Source organism: Macaca fascicularis, chromosome 7 (genome assembly GCF_037993035.2).
Source record: "Macaca fascicularis isolate 582-1 chromosome 7, T2T-MFA8v1.1".
Lineage (NCBI taxonomy): Eukaryota > Metazoa > Chordata > Mammalia > Primates > Cercopithecidae > Macaca > Macaca fascicularis.
Genome location: NC_088381.1, coordinates 107,863,719 through 107,871,271, shown reverse-complemented (window position 1 = coordinate 107,871,271; position 7,553 = coordinate 107,863,719).

Sequence of the window (7,553 nt, the reverse complement as noted above, 5' to 3'; positions counted from 1 at the left end):
ATTTATTGACTATTTAACAATGTATAGACAACAACCTTACTTGTTTGACATTTTAAAGTATTTCTAAATCTACACATTTATTGTATCAGGGAGACACTCTCTTTTATCAAATTAGACAAAAGATAGAACCTAGGCAATAGTTTACATTAAAGATGAAAAAGGCAGAAAAGTTACAATTGGATAAATCCAAGAAATTAACTTGAAAAGTCTATGAAAATGTTATTACAACCATGAGGGAGTCTATCTTGTTTGCTAATATCACATGTATCATATGTATCCTCTATGAAGTACATAAAAATGGATAATCTTACATTGATTTTTAATCTATCGTATTCACAAGCACTCAAGAAACTAAATATATCTTTGTATAAGCATGAATTATAGCTGTACTTGGGTCCAATGAGAACATCAATTGTTTCGACTAGTTTATAACTTTTACAGGTGCTTGAGTCATTGATCTTTGGAATTTACCACATTGGCCAATTTTCTTCATATAGCATTGCTATCAATAAATATTGATAAACTTATATAGATTTGCTTTAGTCATAATTCATTGCCTCTGTTTTTCTTTAGTTTCAGTTCTTTATTTGTTGCCATTACTTTATTTTGTTTTCTTGTCTCACCCATCTTTGTATTGACATTCTAGTGTTGTTTACAATGGCTTTCCCTCTTGAAATATTCATTAAAAGTGTTTAATATCTAACTTCTTTGGTATATTCAGTAAGCATCCACTATTATCATTCATTTATGAAAATTGTGAAGGCTTCTGAAATACTAAGACATGCATAAATAAAAGACTATTTCTTTTTCTTTTTTTTTTTTTTTTTTTTTTTTTTTGAGACGGAGTCTCGCTCTGTAGCCCAGGCTGGAGTGCAGTGGCCGGATCTCAGCTCACTGCAAGCTCCGCCTCCCGGGTTCACGCCATTCTCTGGCCTCAGCCTCCCGAGTAGCTGGGACTACAGGCGCTGCCACCTCGCCCGGCTATTTTTTGTATTTCTTAGTAGAGACGGGGTTTCACCGTGTTAGCCAGGATGGTCTCGATCTCCTGACCTCGTGATCCGCCCATCTCGGCCTCCCAAAGTGCTGGGATTACAGGCTTGAGCCACCGCGCCCGGCCATAAAAGACTATTTCTAGTTACAATTTTATTAGAAGGTTTTGTGCTTTCATGTGTTTAATGTGAATGTTGGCATTATCATTTTTACTGCTTAATTAACATGTTTAACGTTCAATGAAATATTTGTGTATACCTACACACTCACAAATATTTCTTTGAGCATTTGAGAATACACACACATGTACACCACTTGAAAATGACACTGCCCTGCTAATACTCCTAACCCTCCAAGGTAACACTCCAGAATGAAATGATCAGCCTTCACATCTCCTACATCATCCCAGAAACATGCTAGCATCCAATACACTGCAAGTCATCGTGCACTTAGTCTTCTTTCACATAATTCTGAAGGACAACCCTGTGTAAGTTTACAGATTATGGATCAGATGTTTCTTTTAAGACATGGATGTATCTTCAGTGTAAAGTAGCTCTATTAGTGAAGTTCAGTTCCAATCTTTCAAATAAAATTCGCACTGATTCTATTTTCAGGAAAAACTAAGCTGCTTGCTTTCTTTCGTGGCATGGTCATATAAATGTTAATAATTTTCTCCTTATGGTGATATAGTATGCAGTGCACAAATTGGCAGACTAAGTGTCATTGTGTCAATGAGGCTTTAGATCAATAAGTTATTCTTTCCAGGTAAAGGTCTAAGACTTTTATTTATGCAGGCTGGACCAATGGTCTTTAATAACATTTAAATTCAAAATAAAGCTGTGCTTTATGAAGTAGATGTATGTAGGTGACCTCATCATGACTTGGCTCATCTATAACATGATTTCATCTCTATAATTTAAAGGCAATTCTAAAAAAAAAAAGAACTAGTATGTATACTGGGGATTGAAAATGACAAATCCTCATTCCCTAAAACAAAAGATAATTCAGCTAAGAGATGATAGCACTGAGATTCAAACCAATTAGGCAAAATTGATATCCATCTTGTACTAATATGATGTGAAACATACATCATTTTGGCAATTTAAATTTCCCCATAAACAATTTGGAAGTTCTTTATTTATCAATAATGACAGCCAATATTTGAATTCTGCTTTAACTATTAAACACATTCATAAGTATTGTAAGTGGGAAAGTTGATAAGTGACAGTTCTGAGACTCAAATTTCGATCTTTTTCTCCCAGTCCAGTGCTCTTTTCGCTGGACTTGAGACTATCCCCCGGATCTAAACCCAGATCCATTAGTCATGTGCTGAAATGTTGGAGTTTAACTCCTCTGGATTTCAGGGTCCTTGTAAGTAAAATAAAAAGACTGAATTTAAGAGATCTCGAAGCTCTGTTTTTAAGTCTATGATTAGAATAACAATAAAAGAAATTGATGAAATATGAAATTATGTTTTCTAAATGGAGCCTAGTGATTTGCAAAACATGTGCTTGTCTATAGAACTAAGAAGTATTGTAATATAGCAAGTAAATCATTTTGTGTGTGTTTCTTTATCCATAGCACATACTATCTAAACTCATAGGTTCCCTAGGAGGATTAATAGTAAACTAAAAAAAAAAGAAATATAAACACATATTGTAATTTTTTATGAGGTAGAGCAATATGTAATTTTATTGTTTTATAATTTTTGTTATATATTCTGTTTTATAACAGATTTACTGAGATATAATTCACATTCAACAGAAGTCACATTTATAATATGTATAATTCAGTGACTGAAAATACTCTGCTTTCAGCCCTTTGCTCACTTAAAGCTTGTGTCAATCTGCCTAAAAGAACATGTAGCTTCTTGGATCGGAGATTGTAAAGTGGCAATCCTCACTTTTATTTTGTTCCTTAAAATGCTCCAGATGTATTCAGAGTCATTGTTAAAGTCCTGCATGTTGTAATTCACTGAAAAATGAAAAATTTAGGCCAAGAGTTAGTCCTTTGACACCAGCTGAACAGTCCTCCCTTGTATTTCTTCTTTTCATACCTTTTCCAGAAGCCTTTATGATGACTGAAAATGACAAAGAGAGAGTGAAAGCAAATGTCAGCCAAAAGAGAGTTGAGTGGAGTAAGTTAAATGTTCTTTTCTAAAAGACCTTTAAAGTATAGCAATTATAAGGAGGGAGAGATGAGTTATGAGTCAGGATTTGTGCTCTGAATCTGATAGCATATTTGAACATATTTATACAATGAAGAAAAATGAAGTTCAGTAAAGACTATAAAATACCTGATAGTTTTGCTATTTTCTTCTGTGTCTTTTTAGTCTGCTACATTTTTTCAAACTGTTCTACTCAAATAAACCAAAGAAGGGCGTGTGTGTGTGTGTGTGTGTGTGTGTGTGTGTGTGTGTGTGTGTGTGTGTAATATGTATCAATCCATCATGGACTGCTGTGTATCTCTATGTTTTACCATTAACTATATTCCTAAAATTTTCAGTAAAATAGATTCTCCAGAGATACATTTATTTTATCTTAGAGTTTCTATAACTCCCTGGCAAATTACTATAGTATGAGAACACCAAATAGATTTGTATTGCACATCCATTCCTGTGTCTTGAATCCATAATCATAATTTACCTTATTTGTTTTAATTTAGAGGTTTTGAAGTTAATGAATGCTGAACCACTTTAAATAGTCTCTAGCTGCACTTACTATGCTCTTCTCCTTTAACTACCATTTGTGGGACTGGTAGGAATATACACATGGTAACTGAGCCTATAATTACCAAAAGGCACACACAGTTGGGCACTCAAAAGGAACATAAAAGTTTTTCATCCTTTACTTTAGGTGCTTTTTCAACCTTTGTCCTTTAATATACATGTGAGCTTAGAAAATACTTTAAAAACAAACAAATGAGTTAATTCAGGATTAATGATTTTCAAATTAAGATAGAAAACAAGACAGTAGGAGTGGTCTTTATTTCTCTTTTTAATCTTTGTTCCGTCTTCCAAACTCAATTAATTTACTTAAAAAAAGCTTTCTAAGCTATTGCCCCATGTCTTTCCATTCCCAGTCTACGTTAGGTGGTACTTTGAGCTCTCAGAATATCTTGGACTTGCCTCTAATAGAGCATTTATGACACATTTATAAAATAATGTTCTATTTGCTGATCTACTCCCTAGAAAGTGAGCTTCTTTAGTTCAGGAACCATGTGTTTCATTTATCAAACCCTAGTGTCACCCTGTGTTTAATACGTGTTTGGTAAGTGATAATTAAGGACTTCATACACCCAAAACCATGGATTCTCCTGTCCTCCATTCCATTTTGGTATTTACTGATCTTCTATTACTTGTTTTAAATGGATGTGGACCAGAGCCAACCATTTTTAATCTCAGCTAGAGCTCTCATTTGGCCTTTTCAGATGAATTAGATTGGATTTGCATTCATCTTACAGTTTAAAAATCTTCTCTACAGAAAAAATTTACTTTTGATTCAGAACAATATCTCTGCATACAATGCAGTGACCCACTGAAATTTTAATTTAGAAAGGGAGGTCTCATTATATGTGAGATTAAGTTGATCTCCAGGGGATAATTTCAGAGGCTTCAGGAAAGATCTCTATCTAAATCCCTTTCTTATAAGTCCAACATTGTCCAGTCCATTTTTTGGTCTTATAAATAAAACCTGGGATGCCTACCTCATTATCAGCTATTAGCAGTGGCATCTCAGTGTGAATTGATTTTTCTGCTATATTCTCAACATCTACCGGAGATCAACAGCCCCAAAAAGTATGGTTTTGTTAGACAAGAAGTAAAAGATAAAAGGTTCGCTCAGGAGCCTGTAACACTAACTTCCTGGGAGGGAAGAGAGTGGTGGTATCTCATTAGCAGTCTGTAAAAAGTCAGAGAGTAGCAGAGGCCACTGGGCCTGAGAGGTAAAAAATGGAAATACCTATTGCTTGTAGGAAACTACAGTAAGGTATTAAGGGAAGACAGGGCAAAAGACAAAGTTTCTCAACTTTAAAATGTTATGTGTGGCCTGTGTAATGTCATTTTTTAATGACGATGACACAGAAGAGGGGAGTAAGTGGCTGATATGGTTTGGCTATGTCCCCACCCAAATCTCAACTTGAATTCCCATCTGTTATGGGAGGGACCTGGTGGGAGGTAACTGAATCATGGGGGCAGGTCTTTCTGGTGCTGTTCTTGTGATAGTAAGTCTCATGAAATCTGATGGTTTATAAAGAGGAGTTCCCCTGCATAAGCTCTCTCTCTTTGCCTGTCATCATCCATGTAAGACATGACTTGCTCCTCCTTGCCTTCAACATTGATTGTGAGGCCTCCCAGCCATGTGGAACAGTTAAGTCCATCAAACCTCTTTTACTTCCCAGTCTCAGGTTTTTCTTTATTAGCAGCATTAAAATGGACTAATATAGTGGCCAAGTTTACCCTTCTAGGTCTAACCCTACTCTACTCTCACATTTAACAAATAGTCCTGCAATTCAATATTTTGGCAACATATCTTTATACACAGCAGATTGTGTAGTCACTTAGTGAATTAATGCAATCAGTTCTATTTGTGTTGGTTTTGTTCATGCAAAGTGAAAGACAATTTTGCATTGCAGAAATAACCCTTCATATAGAATATCTGCATAAGTATGCTTCAGACTTAAAGTTCACTTCTCACATGACTGGAGCCTCCAAAATACAAATAGTGTCCATATATCATTTCAGTTGGAATCACTTATACAAATATCTACCACTGGCATTCTGATTTTTAAGCTATTATTTCATTTTAAACTGACAATAAAAATCCTGCTGGACAGTTTATGATATATAATCAAATCAATGTCACTAGAAGGGTGAGGAATAATTTGTAATTCAAAGCATAGAAAATCATGGACTTGCTTCTGGTTATGAAGAAAGGGCTCTCTAAAGGAAATACTGTTGACACTAAAGACACAGGAAAACACTACCGATAACTAGCACTACACAATCCCTTGCTTTTAAACTATACTAGAAACAAAAACATTTTACAACCTGATTATTTACTTGGGTCTCACATCTACCTCAAGAGATACCTGATGCAGTTTTACTCAGCTTAATTACATAAAGCCAAGACCAATGTTACATAAGTAGTTGTAAGATCCATCAGGGCTGGCATCAGTTTTCCTACATCTTAGTCCATTGTTCTTTTCTCCATACATGGTTACACCAGAATCCCTTAACCCTTTTGTTTGGTTATATTGGCATGTACGAACACCCTAGATCAGCAGTTCCCAAGACTTCTGATTTCACAGACCAGTAAAAAATTAGAGAAACTAATATAGAGATTCTAAACCTTTATTCTTATAACAATCAAGCACTTCCCACCACAAAAAAAGGAGAAATGTTAATTTTCAACAAGTCAAAAGAGCAGCAACACAAAATAAAAGGCTTTTTGTAAACTTGAATAAATTTAGTTTCATAGAAAAGTCACTATTTTACCTTTACCTTCTCATTTTGTCACATACAGTAAAAGAGAAGAGCCTTTCATGAGTAAGTGTAATGGAAATCTCTTTTAAGGTAACATTAGCTCATTGTTGGTAGGGCCTCATGCACGGCTAAAGGGGGTTAATTAGTTTTAACCCAATACACATCTATTAACTAACTAGCTATTATTTATCTAGATCTTAAGTAACATAAACATCATAACAGCTTGACCCCTGCCTTCAGATAGCTTAGGATCTAATAAAGAAGAAAAGAAACAACAAATATAAGCAAAGATTAAGAGAAATACCATAACAGAGGAATAAAGCAAGATGTGAAGGCTGAAAGAGAAACAGACTATTTACTTAAGTAAATCAGAAAAGCCTTCAGGGTGAAATTGGAAAATGAAAAAGGACTTAAGGAATGGGTGGCACCTCAGGAAACAGAAGAGAGGGAGAAAGTCTATATGTGTATGTTTTGGGGGAACCATAAGAATGGGGAAAGAGCATTCCAGAAAATAATAGAAGCAAAACATTGGGTACAAAGTTTACATCCTATTTCAGTAATAGGTTATGTGTAATTATTAAAGATTTAAAGAGGAAATTACTATAGTATAAGAATACTTTCAGAGGAAACAGTTTAAATTTGTTATTTGGGAAAGTTATTAGAGTATATATTATTTCAAGTGCAAAGTTCATTGATTTTCAAATTTCAATCATTGAATTCATAATCCAAGGGGCAAAAAAAGTCTCCATAAAATAAAACATTTGTTATAAGTCCTTCGTTGCATTTTGATGATCCAAAATATGTGTCCCTCATACTGAATTCCATGATGAAGAAAGAACATACCACACAGCACTGGCTACAAGATACATGGAAGAAAAGGAACATGATCTAAGAGAGAGAAAGCAGACTTCTGGGGAGAAGCTACCATAAAGTCAAGGAAGAACTAGGGTGGGGGAGGGGGACTAGAAACCAATTCTATATAGGTATTAAAAAGTCATTCCAATTATAGGATGGCATCAATCAGGGTGACCAGCAGCCATGGAACCCTTAGCAAGGGTTGAAATAATGAGAAAAGTAAACA